Source organism: Theropithecus gelada, chromosome 20, assembly GCF_003255815.1.
Source record: "Theropithecus gelada isolate Dixy chromosome 20, Tgel_1.0, whole genome shotgun sequence".
NCBI lineage: Eukaryota > Metazoa > Chordata > Mammalia > Primates > Cercopithecidae > Theropithecus > Theropithecus gelada.
The window spans coordinates 21,151,031-21,174,137 of NC_037688.1; the positions used below are offsets into that span (position 1 = coordinate 21,151,031).

The following is a 23,107-nucleotide window of genomic DNA, read 5'->3' on the forward strand; positions in this document are numbered from 1 at the left end:
GATAATCAATTTTGTAATATTTTTGATCTTACAAGCTAATTTAAAAGCATAACTTAAAGTTAATATTAGTTTATAACTAATAACTACTGCGAATAAATTATCTAAAATCTGTAAGCTCATATATACAACTGAATATTTTCCCATTTGAAATAGTCCCTTGAAAGCCTAGACTCTTATTTCAAAGACACAGATATCATTGACATTTGATCAGAAACCAGTTTTGTTATCCTTATCTCAATACAAATGTCATGGTATAGAAAGTCTGAGGTAGTTAGTAATTTAAAGGGTAATTCTTTTTTCAGAGTCCATGAGGCATTTTATTTGTAAACATATATTACATCTCTAGAAAAAGAATCCCAGGACTTTTCCTCCTGTGTGTTTTCATCTTGCTTCTTCATGGTCCATGACACCCCTTGAGGTTTGTACAGTGAAACCAAACTGGCAGACTGGGAGCGCATTATTCTGTCATTTTTCTAGACCTTTGAGTTTTACATCAACTCTGGGGCTAATCACTCCACACTTGTTTAGCCTGCCTGTGAGGGTCACGACAATTTTCCCAGCTCTGCAACTATCAGTGATTTCAGATTTGCCAGTGTAGCCATGCCTCATCATCACAGTTGGAAACTGAATGATGACTTTGGAGCACAACCTAATGAGAAACTGGCATTTGCCTCTCTTTTCGGCATTGTTGATGCTCTTGAGGGCATCAGCCAGGACATTCATGTGTACCATTGTGGCACAGAAAGATGACAGAAAGAGTTAAACAGTAATTTTTAAATGAGAAACTAGGTGGCTTTGGAACAGAGAGAGTAGATGCTTCCTCACTCAAACCTAGAGTGATGGCCTGGAGTGAGAGAACACAACTATCTGGTTTCTAATTTATGCCCTCAAATTCTAGAGTTACAAGGCAAGCCCATAGCAACAGCATAACAAACTAAAATGTAGGAAGTAATTTTTTGCCCACTGACCATCTACATCACATTTCCAGTTTTAATGGTAGAGAAGAGGCTGGGAAAATGCTACAGGGATCAATGGATGTTGAGAGAGGCTATGAGGGCCTGAAAAGGGGAATTATGTTTCATATGGGTCTCTAAGAACGAGAGACCAAGAATCAGAGGCCTCCCAAGAGTGTATTCTCATCTGATACATTGATATGAAAGTGAGCTAGTCATAGTGATGGTGGTTTAAAACAGACTTCAAAGATCACTCCAAGGAAAACGTAGTCAATGTTAAATTTGCCTCCAGGAAGATTTTGGTGACAAAAACTGCAGCAGTGTCAATCAAGTTAGATCTTTTTTTTTTTTTTTTTGCCTTCTTAACTACCATGCATGACCTCCCTACTCCCAATACATGAATACATATTCAGAACCTGGTGAAATTAAAACAAATGTGCCACTAAAAACTTAGAAGATGGCAATAGGGAAAGAATGCAAAGGAAGTAGATAATGTAAACCCAACCCCAGGTCACAATGCAGACTTTCTACCTATCATGAGCCAGAGTTGGGAGAGTAGAGAAGATACCACTATAAATTAAGACCAGAGTGCTGGTTATTACACTCGTGTCAACATTTTAATTGTTAAACTATTGCTGTGGAGGCTTGGAAATGACAAGCTAACTTATTAACTAAGATTGAACAGAGAAGAGCAAGACTTATGTGAGACTTCAAACAGGAACAGGGGACAAACTAGCTTTAATAAAAGGGTTTACAAGCACAGTGAAAGGAAAAAAATCATTGGCCTACCTACATGAAAATAAATAGGGAAGGGAAATCTCTGGTTTGAAAGGGTATGATACCAAAATGAAAATATGATCTACTGAAAGGAAAGATCACAACAATGACAAACATGTAGATAATATAAAATTATATTTTTGTATCTTTTCTTAACTTCTTCAATTTTTTTAGCAGTTTAGAACAAAGCTAACATATATAGAATAGTAGATTACATAAAACAATAATAGAACAATTATGTTATAAGGGTACCCAATTATACTAAAAAAATTATATCCATATAAGTAGGTTGGAATAAATATATACATGTGTGCATAAATACAGTAGTAGTAATAATTGTAGCTCTTCTGAAGAATTCAATATATAGCCTTATTTAATCCAATCAATCTAAATTGGAATGTGAAGTTCTATATATAAGTGTGTACATAATTAGTATAATATAATTATATATGTTTTATATTCATAAACTTGTAATATTTATATTTGTATACTATATGCAATATATAAAATATAAATGCATTTTATCTGCATATATTAATATATGGTTTGTATGTTTCTATGTGTTTATGCATGTGTATATAACCAATAGAGGAAACAGAATGTGATACTAATAAATAACTTGGAAATCAATAAATTATTAGAGCTGTAAATACCATAAATAAATATTAATAATATATTCTGAAGTAAATGAAAATTAAAATGCAATATATTAAATAACATGATCCAGGTAAAGCAGTCCTTAGAGGAAAATTTATAGCTATATATTTATACATGAAAGATAAAAGTTCAAAATAATAATCTAAGCTTTTACATTTGGAAACTATCAAAAGATATTATGCATATTCCAAAATAAGAAGAAATATAATAATTTGGATAAAGAAAAATTTCATGTAACAGGAAAAAACACAATAGAGAAAAATCAACAGAGCTTCAAGTTGATTATTTGAAAAGGTCAAATAAAGCAATAAATATATATTTTGAATAATCAAGAAGCAATAAAAGAGAAATTAAACAATAGAGGGGAATATCACTACATGTGCTATATAAAGCAAAAGAATAGAAAGAAAATGTTATGTAAAAATATGTACTACATTTGATAAGTTACATTAAATGTATGTATTTGAAAATCCGATTTAACAAAACTAATATAAGATGAAATGGATAATAATAGTATTAAATAACTTAAATTTTTATTACAAATTTCACAAAGAAAGTTTCTGTCCAAGATTGAATTTATTTGGGATTTATGTCAAATATTTATGGAAGAAATAATATTTAATTTACCCAAATACTTTTGTAATATAGAAAAGGAGGGTATAATTTCTTACCATATTTTTAATAACACACTGCTAAATTCTAACAAACATTCAGGGAAGAAAAAGAGAGAATAAAGGAGAAAAGTCAACAGATAGAAAAAGCATTTTAAAAAATTCAACACCAATTTATGACAAAATTTTCAGCACACTAGATATAGAATTGAATGAAACTTTCTCAAAATATATAAAGGCAACTATGATTGCAGCCAAAATCATAATCTACAGTTAATTTTGATCACTTTCTTTCTATTACCAGAAGCAAGGCAAGGCTATTTTTCTTCATTTCTATTCAGCATTGTACTAAAGTTTATAGCCATTTCAATAATGCAAGAGATAAAACAAGGCCTTCATAAAAAGAACTAAGACATTATTTGCCAAGTATCTAGTAATTTACATTGAAAATCTAGTAATCTAAAAATCTAATAAAATACAAAGCTATGAATAGGAAACAAATGAATTTAGCAAAATTCTAGGATGCAATACCAATACAGAAAAGCATGAAATATATATGTAAATATATGTGTATAAGTATATGTATGTACATTTAGGTATTCAACAACATAGGGAAGTAACATTAAACTTAAAATATATTTAAAATATATTACAAAGAAAGCATACATTTTTAATAGATAATTAAAGGAACTAATAACATTTTTGTTAGAGAAATTGCAGAAGACGTATGTAAGTTGAGTTACCAACCGTGTATGTGTTTTAAAAGTCTCAATATTAAGATGCCAATCCTTCCCAAATTTAAATGATGTATTATACATCATTCAAATTACATTTCCAGAAGTTTGTTTTGTGAAAATTGACAACTAAATTCTAAGACTTGTATGGAAATTCAAAGATCCAGATTAGCAAAAATAATTTTGTAAAAAATAATCAAAAGGCCTTGAATTATCTTATTTCAAGGCTAAAATAAAGCTACCATAATCAATACAATGTGGCATTGATGTAATGAAAGACAAATAATTTAGAGTTACAGAATAGTGTCCAGATAAATACATGATCAATGAATAGTGAGTAAAGGTATAAATAATTTTGAGTGCTTACTTATATCATAAAACAGCTTGAGATATCAACATCTAAATGTAACATTTTAGAACACATAATATAATGTGCTTGCAACCTCGAGGTAAAGAATGCTTTCTTATGTTGAACACAGAAATCACTGTACATAAACATTTTATAAAATGAAAAATTTGACTTTAACAAAATTAGTAAGATTTGCTCTCAGAAAAAGCAAAACTTAGAAAATAGAAATGGAAGAACTTAACTTGAAACAATAATCAAAACAGAACTGGATCTTGAATTATAAAGTACTTTTACAACTCAATGATAGGTACACAAACAGCCCAATTTAAAAATGATTAAAGACACAACTTAAACACATAGGAAAGGCTTAAAAATGAGTGTATGATAAAGCAATTATAGTATAATTAGTAGAATATGGGTGTTGGGTACACACATACTCATTATATCAATGTTCTTTCAATTTTGTCATATATTAGAATTGTTTATAATAATAATAATCCAATAAAAATATTGAGCCGTCCATTTACAATTGAAGTACTTTATTTTGGTAAAGAGTGTTTCTAGAACAGTGGTCCATTTTTACTGCACATAAAAATGATTTGTGAGTTACAAACAACTGCAACAACAACAAACAATGCAACAAAACAGAAGGCATTGGCTCTACTTTGATTCTAAACTGATTGGTGTAAGAGTCATTTATATTTCTAGAACCTTCCCAGCTTATTAAAATGTATCTTCAGATTTTGGAACTATTGATGTAAGGCTTTGTACACAAATAATTCACCTGGACTTGTAGTAAACACACATTCTGATTTAGGAAGTCCAGGCTTTAAAATTGTACATTTTCAATAAGCTCCCAAGTGATATAGATATTGATGAACCAGGGCCACGCTTTCTGTTCCCGGGTTCTGCCATCATATATTGCAACATTAACTGTGCATCAGAAAGTCCAGGAGAGCTTGTTGAAAGTGAAATTGCCAAACTGTATTCCCACCACCAACCACTTCTGATTGGATAATTTTGGAGTACGACTCAAGGATGTTCGCATCTAGAAAGTTCTCAGGTGATGTTGGGCCTCTTGGAATAAGAACCAAACTTTGAGAATCATTACTCTAAAGCTGTGCTGTTCAATGTAGTAGTCAATAGCCACATGTGGTTATTAAATATATGAAATGTGACCAGTTCAAATCTAGACATCCTTTTAGTATAAAATACTAAATTCTGGATTTAAGTAATTTAGTTGAAATTGAAAAAAAATGTGAAATATCTCAATAATTTTTATATTGATTTAATGTATAGTGTTTTAGTTTTTTTAAGTAAATTATACTGCTAAATTAATTTTACTTCTTTTTAAACTTTTAATGGTGCTAATAGAAAAATTAAAATTGCATATATGGTTCAGTTTATTGTCTTGCATTTTATTTCTATTGGCCAGCACTGCTGTAGAGTCTTATCAAGAGTTTGTGCTAGATCCCTGAACTGAGTTTTGCTTGTCCACCTAATTTTTTGTATCTGTTAAATGAGACGTGATCAAAGGGATTCTCAATATTAAAAATGTTAAGAAATAACCTCTTGTAATTTCTCCTTTTATTATTTTATAACTGTTGCAGACAGGGACTTTTATTAATATTCAGTTACAAAAGTATATGGACCACTTTTAACTAAAGTTGTAAACATTTTTTCAGGTAATTTTAATGTCAAAACTTACTCTCTAGCCCTACCTTTCATAATAACCTCTGACAACCTGTGGCCTCACAGAGAGGGTCTCCTTTTTCCCGATCTCTTTTCCAAATGCCTGCTTTTGTTCTATTTCCTTTATCTGAGGTATTCTTTTTCCTCTTTTGCCTATGAAAATCCTGGTACTCCTTCAAATACCAGCATGACCCATCTGTGTGTGTGTCATTCACTCTTCTGACTCTACCTGTCTTGCCCCCAGTTCTATGCCTATCCCTTTAAAACGTAATTTTTCTCCTTACTTCAATAATCTAGTGTGATGTCCTATGTCTATCCCTGCACTAACGAGCTCTGTGACTACTAAGACCATAAAATTTCCTGCTTGCTTCATCTTTAGTGCTTAACTTAGTTTATGCATGGTGGCTGCTCAGGGCTTGTTTGCAGGATACATTCTCATTTTTGTATGCATGTGTATGTGTTTGTTAATTTATAAAAGCAATTTGTGAAGATGTGATGTAGTTTTGGGTTTTATTTAAAATGCCACTTTGGAGCTGGAGTTGCCTCATGAGCAATTCACTAGGGTAATAATTGCATGTGACAATACAAAAAACGTATTGTGTCCTATTTTCTAAATCCTTGGGTGGAAATAAAAACAAGGGTTAGATCTTAAAGGAACACAAAATAGAGAGATATTTCCTTCCTGTGTTATAACTCCTACTCTGACAAGTTAAATTATAATGTTCCTAACTTGGAAAAATGTTTTCCCTATTTATTTTGAGAATTCACCATAAGTAATATTCCCCTGCAGCTTAAAATTTGAGCCTTAATGTGACTTAAGAAAAAGTCTTCCTTTAAGCTAGCATTCGTATCTTTGCTTTTAATATTATTAGTTAAACATAGTCTTTTTAGAATAAGCATTGATAAGAAATGGAGGTTGCACATCTAAATGGAGTGATGGAAATAACAGGAGATAAAAGTAGCTGTTTTCCTGGTATTCTTCTTCCAGTTGAGAATTATCCTGTGTGACTCCCCCTATCCACAACCCCTAAATCTAATACAGGCTCACAAGGAATATTTAATTTCATTTAAGTAGTTGTCTATTTCAAGCACAGAATATACCCATTTGTTGCTTCATGAAGGCCAAAAGCATGCAAATATAACCAAGACGAAGTCCAAAATCACTTGAGCATGCTAGATTCCCATCTCAACCCTCTCAGCATCCAATTTACAGTCAGACAACATAAAACCACAGAAAAGTTGAGTAATTAACCATTCCAAACCATTCAATATATATTTGATGAAACTTTTCTGGAAAAGTAAAGTGTTTTTCCAATATTAACTCATACTTAGACAGAGTTTAATTATCAACAATTTATCTGGACATTCCAAGTCCTTTTTAACCACCAAACAATGTGAGGGGCCCTCTATTCTTTCATATCCCATTTATTCTCTTTTTCCAGTTCGCTTCTGACTCCAGAATCCCCCTTGCACATTGCAGACACAGTTCAAAAGTAGGTCAGTAGTTTTCTTGTTGAGTAACACCTTACTGTCATCAAACAGAAATTAACATGAACCTAAATGAAAAGGCCCTATAATTACCCTTCAAAAGCCAAGAGAAGAAGGGTCTGCCTGAAAGACCCTTTGACATACCTAAGTTCTTCAATCAATTTTTCTATTTATTAAAATAGTTACATATCAGGCCAGGCACAGTGGCTGATGCCTGTAATCCCAACACTTGGGGAGGCTGAGGCAGGAGGATCACCACGTCAGGAGTTCAAGACCAGCTTGGCCACTAGGGTGAAACTGTCTTTACTAAAAAATACAAAAAAATTAGCCGGGTATGGTGGCACGTGCCTGTACTCCCAGCTACTCAGGAGTCTGAGGCAGGAGAATTGCTTGAACCTGGGAGGTGGAGGTGAGCCGAGGTCGTGCCACTACACTGCAGCCTGGGCAACAGAGTGAGATTCCGTCTCCAAAAAAAAAGAGAAAAGTTAAATATATTTGAGGCGAAAAACTTTTAAACATTGTTGTTAATTAAAGGAACTTCTATAGTCTTTTTTATGCTAATTAATGTAAATTGTGAAAGTCCATGTTGGGGATATTGTTTGCTACTTTTTCAACTTTGACTAAAAATCTTTTTTTTTTTTTTTTTTTTTTCAAAGATAGAGTCTTACTCTGTGGCCTAGGCTGGAATGCAATGGCTTGATCTCAGCTCACCTCACCTCAACTTCTGACTCCCGGGTTGAAGTGATTCTCCTACCTCAGCCTCCCCAGTAACTGGGATTATAGGTGCCTGCCACCACGCCCAGCTAATGTTTGTGTTTTTAGTAGACAGAGGGTTTCACTGTGTTTGTCAGGCTGGTCTCGAACCCCCGACCTCAGGTGATCCACCTGCCTTGGCCTCCCAAAGTGCTGGGATTATAGGCATGAGCCACTGTAAAAATCTTTACACATACACGAATACATGTGCACACGTGTGCACAGATGCACAAAGACCACATTTACAAATATCAAACAGCTAGTGCCAGTGCTCCATGGAATATATTTGGAAAATGCAGCTTTACAGGGGAAAAACAAACAAACAAACAAAAAAAAACAGGGGAAATGCTTTGTTTTGGGTCACATAAAAGCGACTGTCTAATAAGGGAGGTTAAATTATTCCAAGAACATAAAATCAAAGAGTAAATATTATTAAAGAGCTATGGGCATTTATGGATCTTCAGAAATTTGAAGTGTTTCTGCAATGAATATGAGAGAAAGACGTGAGCAAAAAGTCAAGGAGAGTTTGGAAAATAAGAGACAGAAGGGGATGTATTATGAACATAGCTAGAAGTTTGGTTCTGAACAGCAATGGTTCTCAACCAGTGATGAATGATCTCCCCACTCTCTCTTCCCAAAGGCATTTTGTCATTTTGTAACACCTGGTGACATGGTGTGGCTGTCTTGAGAGGCAAAACCTCTGGGCTCCCTGGTGGTGTGAGGACTCCGGGAACTTCTCTGTGTAGCTAAAGGATTGTAAACGCACCAATCAGTGCTCTGTGTCTAGCTAAAGGTTTGTAAATGCACAAATCAGCACTCTGTAAAAACGCACCAATCAGCACTCTCTAAAATGGACCAATCAGCAGGATGTGGGCGAGGCCAAGTAAGGGAATAAAAGCTGGCCACCTGAGCCAGCAGCAGCAACCCGGTTAGGTTCCTTTGCTGGTTGTGGAAGCTTTGTTCTTTAGTTCTGTGCAATAAATCTTGGTGGTGCTCACTCTTTGGGTTTGTACTTTCTTTATGAGCTATACACTCATTGTGAAGGTCTGCAGCTTCACTTGTGAAGCCAGAGAAACCATGAACCCACTGGGAGGAAAGAACAGTTCTGGACACCCTACCTTTAAGAGCTGTGACACTCACTGTGAGAGTCTGCAGCTTCACTCCTGAAGTCAACAAGATCACGAGTCCACGGGGAGGAAGAAACAACTCCAGAAGCTCCACGTTTAAGAGCTATAACACTACGAAGGTCTACAACTTCACTCCTGAAGTCAGGGGAGACCACAAACCCACGGGAAGGAAGAAACTCCGTACACATCTGAAGATCGGAAGGAGCAAACCCCAGACACCGTCTTAAAGAACTGTAACACTCATTGTGAGGGTCTGCGGCTTCGTTCTTGAAGTCAGCGAGACCAAGAAACCACGGAAAGGAATCAATTCCGGATACAGTCTCACTGGTGTGAGGGTGGGAATGTCATTGGAATCTAGTGGTTTGATGCTAGCGATGCTGCCAACCATCCCTAGCACTTGTAGTGCAAATGCTAGCCCCACCGTCACCACCACTGCTACCACTGTAGAGGCTTACCTCTCTTCATATGTCAATAGTGGCACTGTTGAGAAGCCTCGCTCTATAGCCTCCTGTGTGTAAGGGCATGCCAGTCTTGGCATCATGGTTAAGGTTATATGGAGGATTTAGAATTTTAAGAAAAATAATGCATATTTTTCAGTTGTCAAAAGAGAATCAGCATTTTTTTTCCCTAGGCTAGATACTGGTCGTTAAACTTGAACTAACAAATTTATAAATACATAGGTGGATGCAGGGGTAGGATGAAAAGAGGGAAAAGTTGAGATGAGGCTAAAGTGAGAGGTGGAGGGCAGTTATACATATGAAAAATAACAGGCACAGATGGTCTTATTACCTCTATCATGAGCAATATTTAGGCATATGTCCTCTTAGAATTTTTAAAATAATTTATGATACTGTATCACTGTATATTATATCATAGCGCATATCATGAATTTATTAGGCAGGGGACCCTACTATGTGCCATTTTGTAAGTTACAATTAAATACTGTTTCAATCTATAAAAATCGTATATGTATATATGTATGTATATAAAACATATATATACACACACACACCAGACCAAGGGATGCCACTCAGTAGAAGGAGGGCAACAGAGGCCTACATAGTTTCTTTGAATCTCTGCAGTTTCTCATTTTCTAACTCTTAACTCCTTGAAGACATCAGTTCCTTTGAATCTCTGTAGTTTACATTTCTGACTTCTAACTCCTTGGAAGACACCTTGTGTCTTTGATTTGGCCAGAAGAACTGCATGTTAGTATCCTGGCCACTAGATGGCAGTAGCAAGACAGTGTTTGATGATAGCAGGTCCTTGGTGTGTAGGTTTAAAAAAAAAACTTTTTTGTTTGTTTGGTAATTCAATTTGTGTCTGTCTATCAGAAAAGGATAAGGAGATTTCAGAGGCAGACGACAAGGGGAAAGAGGAAAGAGCATTAGTGGTACAATTTTTTTATAAGAAACGAGAAATAGAGCTGCTTTTCTGTACCCACAAACCTGCCCTTTCTCCAAGTGAAAATATGTCACACAATTGCAGCCCCATATTAATAGCTGTGCATCCCCTACCAAAGGCAGGTCCTTACAGGTCAATCGCCATTATTCTCCTTTCCCACATACGAATACTTGAAAGCGGTGTCTGTTTTGTTTTTCATTTACTGGTAAGGACAATCCCATTTTAGTTTACAATTTTATCCGCTATAGACCATTCTCTGCTGTAAAACGATAAACATTTTTTATTCATCTGCAGTAATGTGTCAGTAGTGGTGTGTTGGCCAGCCTAGGAATCAGCATCAAGATCTGAATTCTATTTTTTATTTGATCCATGGCAAACCTTTCATAAATGGCTTGTCTTTGCCTGTGTTTTAGCCAAGCATGCTACCACCTTCATTTAACCGCCTAAAAGGAATCCAAACATTTCTGCTCTCTGTTCTTATTTTCCCCAAATTTGCTAACAGGTTGTGCTACTGTTAGCTAAAGTTATCAAAATATCTGATAAACGGAGTGGCATGTGGTACAGTGTAAAATATTTGTATGGAATGGATGGGTGGATGGGAAGAGAAGCAATAGTTACGGTGAGGTGACCAAGAATAATAAAGGATTGAAGAAATTTAAAAAAAAATGTTTAGTTACCATTCAAATGTACTTCCAAGTTCATTGTTGGTATAAAAAAGACTCTATTTCTGCATTTTTAAAATGTGTGAGAATGTAGATATTTATGTAGATATCATATTGTCTCCCCCAGACATTCTGTTCTCAGGATGGATGACTTTTTGGAGATTAAAGTATTTTTTTTTCATATGTATTGAGAAGACATTTTGAATGTTCTGTTTCGAGGGAGAATAGCTTGTTTCACTGATACCCTTGCTTGTTTTCCCTTTTCTCCTTTCTTTTTTCTTTTTTTTTTTTTTTGTCTTTTTTCTCTTCCTTTCTTCTTTTCTTCTTTCCTTCTCTCTCTCTCTCTCCCTCATTCTGTCTCTCTGTCTGTCTCCTTTTTTAAAAAGGATCTATAAAACCACTTTTCTGTGTGAGGTGCTTGTGATAGAGGGACATTGCTGTTACTCATATTAAACTTGCTTTAAAATTTTGAGGTATCAAAAGCCAGGATGTGTGGTGACTCTTCAAAAAGGTAATATTTAGGTTGAGACTTGGAGAATGACTCTGAATATTCAGAGGTGGGGTGGGTGGAGGCATCATGGTGGGGAGGGGAGAGATAGTGTGGCTGTTCCAGACTGTGGAGCAATGAAGGCAGAGTATTTAAATATATATGGAACTTTGTTTCTTCCGCAAAATTAAATAAGATTAAGTGTCTGAAACCCAAGAAGAAAGCAGGAAGAAATACAAGTTGAATTTGGATAAGCACATCACATAAGATCATACATTTTAACAACAGAGGAGACTGTTGGATTTTAAAATATATGTATATTTTTATGTATATGTATATTATAGGTTGCCTCCTGTTCTTCATTGAGAATCTATGAGAATCCTAAAGGCCAATTAAAGGATAATCAATACATTACCGAGAAACACTGAAACAGAAAAATAAGGAAAACAAAATCTTCTCTAAATAATAATGTTAACACACAAATTTAAAGTTACAGTGAATGTAAAACCTGTTACACATTTAAATCACATGTTGGTTTAGAAACATATCATGTTAAGCTGTCTTAAATATGCAGATTTAATATTGTGTATCTCTAGTGCTGCTAAGTTATTCGTGTTTGTTTTCAGATAGTTATAATGTGCAATGAAGATTGAGAAACGTGGTACCAAGGAGGAGGCATATACCTTGCTAACTGTGGGACTGGTCCCTTTTTAAAAATTAGTTCAGCCTGTGTGTCCTTGTGAAGTATATGTACTTAAATAAGTTCAATATTTAGAGGAACTGGCAGACCTCTAGTTCATCCTGTGGGAATCTCAAAAGGAAATGTGAGGTCACATGATAAGACACCGTGATAAGTGGAACCTGACACCAGCTGCCCCTTGTCCACCTTTCCTTCTGCAGTCGGAGAGAACATTAGTCCTGTAGACACAGGCACACCTGCAGACTATCTGAGCAGAATTCACACTGCAGACCTGCTCCCAAGGGAGTAAAAGGGGAAAGGATTTGGGAAGTTTGATTGTTTTTTCTTACAGAGTGGGAGTTGAGGGATGGAGGTGCTTTGGGGTGAGACTATACATTTTTATTTTCAAATATAGAGCTATTTCGTATGTTGATTGTTTGCTTGTATATGAGAGAGGTAGCCATGAAGTCTGAACAGATAAAGTGAAAACAAAGAAGAGAAGAAAGGTAAAATAAAAAATACAACACAGACAAAAAGGAAAGAAAAGCCACAGACAGTGCAAAAATAGTTAATATTATAAACGAATTAGCCATAGCCACAAAGGGGCAAATCTGATCATCTTACATTGTCGAGGCTGACTGGGGTTCCTCATGTAGAAAAGATAATCATTAATGTTTCCTCTGAAGAGCTTTAGGAATGTGACTGTGATGTGTATGTACATGGCACACCCTTCTGTGTAGCAGATCACATTGTTCTTCTCCTTAACACATCCACATACAGGGCATCAGCCATGTCTTGGCCATTTCTCACCTCAAGATACGGTGAGTGATTTGTTGGGTCCCTGTCTTAGTAAGGACACACGTCTGTGGCACCTCCTTCTCATTCAAGACCTATTTTATTAAAGGTCTTCAATTATGAGATTGCAGAATATTGCCACCTGCTAGAGACTTCTCATTTTCCACCCTCAAATCCTCCTTGGAATTCTTCATATCCAACTGCAGAGCAATTTGCATAGACCTGACTACTCTAGTGGGCTACTTTTAGGAACTCTGGAGAAATAAAGAAGTAAGGTGAGTGGATACTCCATACCCTATTTTGTATGGGATTCCTCATAAAAGAGGGAGCCACCAAAACTGGTAATTAAGTGTGGAGGAGGAGTCACCCTCCTGAGGCCATGAAGGGTAACCCATATCCCAGCTGACAGCAGCAGGAAGGATCAAGACACAAGGGGATGCCCTGGTTGGCTTGTAGATTTAGAAATGAAGACAAAATTCTCTGATTCCTACTTCAGGTTAAAGCATAGATTCTCAAAGTATGGGATATTTATCACTGCTAATTTTCAATTTTAAAATGCTAGGTATTTTTAGAAAAGTGTTTTCTTATACTCACCTATCAATCTACCCATTTATTTCAAGAAGAATGTCTTGATGTTATGTGGCTATTTTTACCATTTCCCTAGTATGTACTAATTCATAAGTTTGGCAAAAAAAAATCGGCTTCAGGCTCAAAATCTCAGACAAACAGTTGTATTTAGCCAATCTTTAATAATATTGTCTTGGTTAGTTTATATTTCAGATTTTATAACAAGGGTTGATTGTTTATAGTTTATAGTAATCACATAAATTTTATTTGAAAATAAATTTATTTAGGTTAAATATTAGCTAAAGGGAGGAACACATTAAATAATTAACAGTTTATGGCCAGCACAATGTCTCATGCCTGTGATCCCAGCACTTTTGGAGGCCAAGGAGGGCAGATTGCTTGAGCTCAGGAGTTTGAGACCAACTGGGCAACATGGCGAAACCCTATCTCTACAAAAAAAACAAAAACAAAACAAAACAAAAAAAAAACGCCAGGCATGGTGGTGCACATCTGTAGTCCCAGCTACCCTGGAGGCTGACAGGGTGGGAGGATTGATGGAAACAGGCAGACAGAGGTTGCAGTAAGCCGAGATCATGTCACCGCATTCCAGTCTGGGCAAAAGAGCGAGACCCTATCTCAAAATAAATAAATAAAATAATAATAATTAGCAGCATAGAGAGCGTATGCATATGGGGAGGTTTATGAACAACTGAATCTTGATTATGATGCGAGATCACAGCAGTTGTTTTCTGTCCTGAATTGGCATCAGAATCACCTTAGGAATTTTGAATATATAGAAGTTAGGATCCCATCCTAGACCAATTAAATTAGAATCTCTAAGGAGTGGAGCCTGGACATTGATTTTTTGTAAAGTTCCCCGAGTCATTTTACTGTGCAGCCAGTTTAGAGAACCACTGGGTTGAAGAATGCTGATTAGAAAATAATAATAAAAAGTAGATGTTTTCACTCCAGCACACACTCAAACACAGAGATAGTCACAAATAAATAGGCACAATGATATAGCCCATATAAAACACTTTACTTAAAATTTAAAAGGCTTCCTTTTTAACAGAATAACAAATTGTAATTGAAAATAGACTACCCTCCCTTCCTCTGCAAATTCAAATGCCTGGGCATCTAAGCACATTCTACTGGGACCAAGCTCAGGTTCAGCCATTAGCTTAATTTGTCACCTTGGGCAAGCCACTTGACTTCTCTGTGCACCAATTTCCATTTTTACAAAACAAAGGGAGAAAGGATGTTTGACGTGGATAATCCCTAAAGACCCTTCCAGCTATAAATCTGTACAGCTTTTTATTTCAAATGGAAATGGCCAGACACTAAGCATTTCCTGTTTGGTTTAGCATTAATGATGATAATTAAAAGTAGAATCATAGATGTGGTACACGAGGTTTTACTCTTTTTTTTTTTTTTTTAAACTAATTTATTTTTTCTTTCCCTGGGCTGACAGTTCAGCCAGCAAGCAATCTTTTAAAAGCCTTACTCAGAGCAAGGAAACCAACTTGAGTATGCACAGAGAAGACATGGTTGACCTAGTAATGAGGACTGTGTAAAATTGCATCGATTTTCTTTTTTGACCTCCCTTTCCATTTAACCATTTGTCAATACTGGAGAAAGAAAGCTGTAGAATGTAATTTTTCAGCAACTGGAAAAAAATAGCACTTGTCCAGGAGAAGGAAGTTGGAATACGATTTTGACGTGGAATCAGAGCTTCTTACAGAGTGACTTTTCTGGAGTCTTGTGTTGAATATAAATCCGTGAGCTCAAATGAGTTTTTTGCATTCAAGTTTCCCTGAATTTTGAACTGATCCTACTCAACTCTGGCCTCCACATGTATCCTAGACTCCCTTCTCTTTCTTTCTTTTCTTTCTTTCTTCCTTCCTTCCTTCCTTTCTTTCCTTTCTTTCCTTTCTTTTCTTTTCTTTTCTTTCTTTCTTTCTTTCTTCCTCCCTTCCTCCCTTCCCTTCCCTTCCCTTCCCTTCCCTTCCCTTCCCCTCCCCTCCCCTCCCCTCCCCTCCCCTCCCTTCCCTTCCCTTCCCTTCCCTTCCCTTCCCCTCCCTTCCTTCCTTTCTTTCCTTCCTTCCTTCCTTCCTTCCTTCCTTCCTTCCTTCCTTCCTTCCTTCCTTCCTTCCTTTCTTCCTTTCTTCCGGTTATTTTTTAATCCAAATGTCTTTCAAGACAGTTTAGGGGCCTCTTCTGTAAAGTATCTCATAATTATTTCAATAAAATCTTTACCCATTGACAAGGTTAGTTGTGTACCACACACCTATCAATACCCTAACACCCATATCATCTCACAATTAATTTATTTGTCTCACTTGTGAGAATGTTAGTTCTTCAAGGTCATGGGAATGTCCTCATTCATTTTTATCTCTCCAGGAGCTGACACCATGCCTGACACACAGCACAGTTGTGGAAAATGGTAAAGGACACTGATTCCTTAAAGATAAAAATGTTCCCAAACATCATGGACTCCAAAGTTGTTATTTCTACCATGGAAATAATATGTCTATCAGACAATCCACTTACGATTTTTTCTCAAATAATCCATACTCAATTCCAGAAGGTGGGACTGGCTACAATGTGTCATATTATGAGCCAGCACTGATCGATTGGTTATGCCTGGCTAAACTATTGGGTTGATAAGAATTTTGAAAGTATGTTTGTGGTGGCTAAGAGTGTCTTGATTATTAGCAATATCCAACATGGGTACTGGTACAAAGATTGCCAGTAAACAGATTTTGTGCTCGTTAAACCTAACTAGTTACTGGAATAGAAACAGGATGTAGTTAGCTGAGGTGTGCAGATAGTAGCTAAGCAAGCCTTTCAGAAGTAGGCCAGGAACAGAGAAAACACGCCGAAAGTATGAGTTAACATGTGAGCCTACTGTGAGTTATATATCACAGTGTTCTCCTATTTGAACCAATTTTTCTCAAATGAATCTCACCTTTGTGTGTGTATGTGTTCCAGCTGCAATGGTAAGAAGACGAGGCAAAGTATTTATGCTCTAGAGAGATGAATTGCTTGCAGTATGATAGGACCTTTTGGAAAACTTATATTTTGATGTAAACACTGATGTCAGCCAAAGCCCCCTTTTCCACTTAAGGGTCAGTCAACTTTAGATTAAGATTCCCTGTGATATGATAATTATCTCTTTATTTATCTGTCTCTCCTTTCGGAATAGGAGCTTTTCAAGGTCAGAAACGATAAATCATATTCATCTTTGTTTCTCTTGCATACACAGAAATTCTATAATGTGTGTGTTTGTGTGTGAATGTATGTATAAGTGTAAGTGTATATGTAATGATTTCCTGAATTCATGAAAGTGAATATAAAATATTATTTATATCTCTAACATCCAGAAGTCTCCCTTTTACATATTTACTTCTAGATAGGACTTCAGTGATAAATGTCTTTCTGAGTTTTGGAGATAAACTTTTCAATTTGAGCCAGAACTTCTAATTTTACATAATTTTTTTCAGTTGCTATATTGACCTACTTTAGATTAAAAAAACAACATGCAGGGCAGAAAATCCTGGTTTGGCTGCATCTAAGAATGGAAACTGCAGAAAGTGCAGAAACTGTTGCAAATATTCGTTTTTTAAAATGTGTCAGTGAAAAGCAGAAACGAAATAAATACTATGCTGCACATCCCCAATACAGTCATAAACGCATTATAGACAGCACATTAGATGATAGATAGGTTGATAGTTTCATAGATTTTAAAAAGCAGACATTTCTGCCTTCCTACTCAGAGTGTCCCCATCTTTACCCTATCAAATGAACATGGAAGGGTTCACTAATACCAAGTATGCAGTTCAAATAGTGCTCACACTGACTGCATACACCCTAGTACCTAGCACCTAGACCAAGAAAGGGAACACTACAAAGAATTCCTTCTGTGCATTAACCTTCAACAGTGACCACTATCCTGAATTCTAGCACTCTACAGTGTTTTTTGCCTGTTTTTGTATTTCATATATGTGAAGTTGTATAGCACTTTTTCATTTGCGCCTGAAGCCTTTTATTCAGTAGTGTATTTTTGAGGTTCATTCATATAAGCCCTTCTATGAGTAAAGGACTTATTACCCCTGCTGCTGGGAGCGTTGCCAGGAGACAGCCCTCAGCTGTCAGCTCCCTTCTGAAATTGATTCAGTTGAGGAATGCAACCTCACCTAAGGTCTTGGCCACTCTTCAGGGTGGCCAGCATCATGACTGATGAACTTAGGGGTAGACAGAATCAACCCTCTTTCCCCATTTCCAGAAACCTTTAACAGCCATATGCTCTTCAAAACTCTTTGCAGTGTTGATAGAATAATCTGTTGGGACTGCCTCAACTAAGTGGGCTTCCCCTTCTGTCCAATCCTGCTTCTTCCCTTACTTTACTCAAGTACCAGTCTAAGCAGTACTTTTAATACCAATCCATTAAAATGCATTTGGTTTTGTTTCTATTGCCCTTGCTGTATAGTATTCCACTGTGCACATAAAACATGATTTTTGTACACATTCTACTGTTGATGATTATATATGGGTAGTTTCCAATTTGGATAATTATAAATAGTACCACTATGAACATTCTAGTATATTTATTTTGGTAAACATAGGTATGAGCTTGCATTGAGTGCTTATGTAAGAGTGGGATTGCTGGGCTTTTGAATTTGTATATTTCCAGTTCTTGAATATGTTTATGTTCTTGTTTAGTACTGAGACTATTATATGAAATGATAGTCTTTTTCTTACCCAAAGGAATGAGGGAGATATATTATTCAATTGGGAATGGGTTATTTCAGGTTGAAATATAAATATATGTTTATAATATTATCTGTGTAATATATGATATTATCTGTGGTCCCTTAAGGAAGCCTTTCTTTCCTAGGGGACCACAGAGAATATTCAGAGAGTGAGGTGGAGAAGAAGGAATGGTCTTTACTTTGGTGATTAGAGTAAGTAGCAGCTCAGGGGGAATGAGGTGGAGGAGACTATCTAGAAATCTGGAGCCAAACTCTGAAGTGTATTCAATGTAGGATCTCTCTCTTAGAGACTGTCAGGAAAAGAAACGGACATAGTTGAGCGCATAGTTAACTTTTGGGATTTCAGTATTTAAGCTATGGTGACACGAAAGACACTGTGTGGAGTGGTGGGAAGGAACATCTCAGCATGAGATTTCATTTATAGTGAACCTCTTGCAACAGGAAGTCGGTGGGAATATATCCCATGAGAAAGGAGCACACTGAACCAGTATGATTTTAAAAACAGAAATAGACCAAAAGGAAATTTTGAAAAATGTACATCCCACAAAAATGTCTACCAGAACGGAGTCATGTTCTGGTTTCTCTTGCTGATTTTTGAAACTATATTTCTACAGTTGAAAAGCTCAATTCTGTGTGGAAAGTTAAACTGACATTGTTTTACCTTGGGCCATACTCAGAAGAAAAAAAAAATGTTCCTATGATTAAAATATTATCTATCTGGTGCAGTTTCTTAAGGATTAACTAACAAAGACTAGTTCATAAAATTGCTATAATTACTTTTTAAGATTTTATGGAATTTATTTTTTAGAGTTGTTTTAAATTCACAGAAATTCCTCTAAGATCTGGAACAACAAAGATGCCAACTTTAACTATTGTCATTCCACATGGTGGAATAGCCCTAGCTATAACAATCAGACAAGAGAAAGAAAAGGCATCCACATTGGAATGGAAGAAGTCAAATTATCCTTGTTGCAGATGACATAGTCTTACATTTGCAATAACATAATGACTCCCACAAAACTATTAGAACTGATAAATTCAGTTAAATTTCAGGATACAAAATCAACATACAAAAATCAGTGGTATTACTCTATGTCAAGAGTAGACAATATGAAAAAGAAAAAACGGAATCCCATTTACAATAGCCACACATAAATTTAAATACCTAGGAATTATCTGAACCAAAGAAGTGAAAGATGTGTGTAATAAAAATTGTAAAACACTGATGAAAGAAATTGAAGAGGACACCACAAATGGAAAAATAGTCCACGTTAATGGATTGGAAGAATCAATAGTGTTAAAGTGTCCATAGTATCAAAGCAATCTATGGATTCAATATAATTTTTATTAAAATACCATGACTTTGTTCTCAGAAATAGAAAATCATATCCTCAAATTGATATGGAACCAGAAAAGATCCAGAGTAGTCAAAATTATCCTAAGCAAAAGAACAAAACTGGAAGAATCATATTACCTGACTTCAAATTTTACTACAGAGCTATAGTAAAAATCAGCATGGTACTCATATAAACACAGACACATAGACCAATGGAACATCTAGAGAACCTAGAAACCAATCCACATGCTTGCAGTTAACTCATTTTCAACAAAGTTTCCAAGAACATGCATTGGGTGAAAAGACAGTTTCTTCAGTAAATGGTGCCGGGAAAACTGGATATCCATATGCAGAAGAATAAAACTAGACCCCTACCTCTCACTATATACAAAAATCAAATCAAAGTGGAATGAAGACTTAAATATAAGCCCTCAAGCCATGAAACTACTACAAGAAAACTTTAGGGAACATCTCTAAGACGTTGGTCTGGTCAAAAATTTCTTGAGCAATACTCCACAAGCATAGGCAACCAATGCAAGAATGGACAAATGGGATCATATCAAATTAAGAAGCTTATTCACAGCAAAGGAAACAATCAGCAAAGTGAAGACATCCCACAGAGCGGGAGAAAACATTTTCAAACTACCCATTTGGCAAGGGATTAATAACCAGAACATATAAGGAGGATAAATAACTCTATATGAAAGAATATATAATGATCTCATCAAAAAATAGGCAAAATTTTGAATAACTGTTTCTCAAAAGAAGATATACGCATCACAAACAGGGACATGTAAATATGCTTAACATCATTTTTCATCAGAGAAATGCAAATCTAAACTACAATGAGGTATTACCTCACCCCAGTTAAAATGACCCAAAAGATGGGCAATAACAAATACTGGTGAAAATGTGGAGGAAATGGTACCCTTGTACATCGTTGGCGGGAATGTAAATTAGTACATCTACTATAGAGAGCAGTTTGAATGTTTCTCAAAAAAAAAAAAAAAAACAAAAACAAAAATAGAGCTACTATATTATACAGCAATTGCTCTGCTCGGTATATACCCAAAAGAAAGGAAATCAGTATATCAAAGACATATCTGCACTCCTATGTTTGTTGCAGCACTTTTCACAATAGCTAGGATTCAGAAGCAATTTAAATGTCTATCAACAGATTAATGGATAAAGAATATGTGGTACGGCCGGGCGCGGTGGCTCAAGCCTGTAATCCCAGCACTTTGGGAGGCCGAGACGGGCGGATCACGAGGTCAGGAGATCGAGACCATGCTGGCTAACACGGTGAAACCCCGTCTCTACTAAAAAAATACAAAAAATTAGCCGGGCGAGGTGGCGGGTGCCTGTGGTCCCAGCTACTCGGGAGGCTGAGGCGGGAGAATGGCGTGAACCCGGGAGGCGGAGCTTGCCGTGAGCTGAGATCCGGCCACTGCACTCCAGCCTGGGCGACAGAGCGAGACTCCGTCTCAAAAAAAAAAAAAAAAGAATATGTGGTACATATGCACAATGGAGTGCTATTCAGCCAGAAAAAAAAAAAAAAAAAAAAAATTGAGATCCTCTCATTTGCAACAACATGGATGGAACTGGAGGTCATTCTGTTAAGTGAAATAAGCCAGGCACATAAAGACAAATCCCACATGTTCTCACTTACTATGGACATAGTAAGTGGAATGATTGTTACCAGAGGCTAGAAAGGGCAGTAGGGGTTTGGAGGGGAGGTGGGGATAGTTAATGGGTACAAAAATGTAATTTTAAAAAATGAATAAGATGTACTATTTGATAGTACATCAGGGTGAGTGTAATCAATTGTACCTTAATTGTACATTTTAAAATAACTAAAAGAGTAGAATTGGATTGTTTGTAACACAGAGGAAAAATTCTGGATGTATACATTATTATCTATGATGTGATTATTACATATTGCATTACCATATCAATACATCTCATGTACCTGATAAATATATATACCTACTATGTATCCACCATTAAAATTAAAACAATTTTAAAAAGATGTACAATTGGCAAATCTTTGACACAATTATTAAACTATAAAGCCTAATCCAAATCTCCTTGTAATATTTCCCAAATACAAACAATAGATCCTAAAACATTTCCCTGCTAGAAGAAGCATATATTAAAAAAACATCAATATTCCAATCTGCTGGCAAGTATGGCCTAATAAGTATTGTGATATCAAATTTGATGTGCTCTGATTTGTAATTCTTTTCCTTAGTGAGGAGATAACAGAAAAGGACTATTTGACAAAAATCGAGTCACAAAAGACCAAAATGAGCCTATAACAGCATAAAATAGACTAAGGAGAGTTGAGGAGAAAGGCCTGCCAACGGCCCTAAAAACAATAAATTTAGGATTGGGTTCCTGGAACTGGCATATGCTGGTATAAATTCAGAGTGCTTAAAGGATGGAACTATAGTGCAGGGTGATTCATCAAATGACAGAGTTGAAGGAGAATATCTTTAAATTTCCTTCTCATGCCAGATATCTGTGAATCTAGTTCTGTGTCCTGAAGTTCCTAGGATGATCTGTCTACAACAGTCTAGGATCCAATATGGGATATGTTTCTAACAACTATGTGGAGTGCATGTTGCAGACAGAAGTGGAAACACAGCTGAGAGTATTTTATCACAATTTTTTCCAGTTCGGTTCTCACAGCATATAGATACTGTAGAGGCATTTCAAATGTTTGTGTTATTTCTTATCTTCCCATGATTTGTGTCATTCCCTGTGCTTACATGCAAAGAGGCCAGAGTGTCAATGACATACCTTATCCTTAGAAGTCATTGTATATCTTATCCCAGCCAGAGTAGTATGGGATTTATGAATCATTCTTCTTGGAGGTATATTTTCATGGTATCAGTAACTGCTGATAATCCATTAGCATGTGAACACTTAAGACAATAATTAACCTATCATTCTTACACTAACATCACACATGGTTAGCATCTTTATCTGGTGATATTTCCATCTGGTAAAAGTAGAGAGAATTTAAACTGAAGTCAAAGAGATTATAAACTGAAATCAATTTCTTTTATTTGGGATGCTGATATATCAGAGAGCTTGAAATGTGAAGGCAATACTTTTTTAATTTAAAACTTACTTTGATGTTAAAAAATGAGTTTAGCTTCAAAATGTACTATAGGTTAAGCTTATAACACAGGTAAATGGTAAACCTTTGTTGAATCAGACACACTGACTTTCCACATAGAAATCATTTGATAAAGTAAT

General features: G+C 35.8%; 1 pseudogene; it reads right to left on the reverse strand.

Annotated features, from left to right (window-relative positions):
• Positions 1 to 342: 342 nt before the first annotated feature.
• On the reverse strand, positions 343 to 732 carry LOC112614604 (annotated as a pseudogene).
• Positions 733 to 23,107: the final 22,375 nt, after the last annotated feature.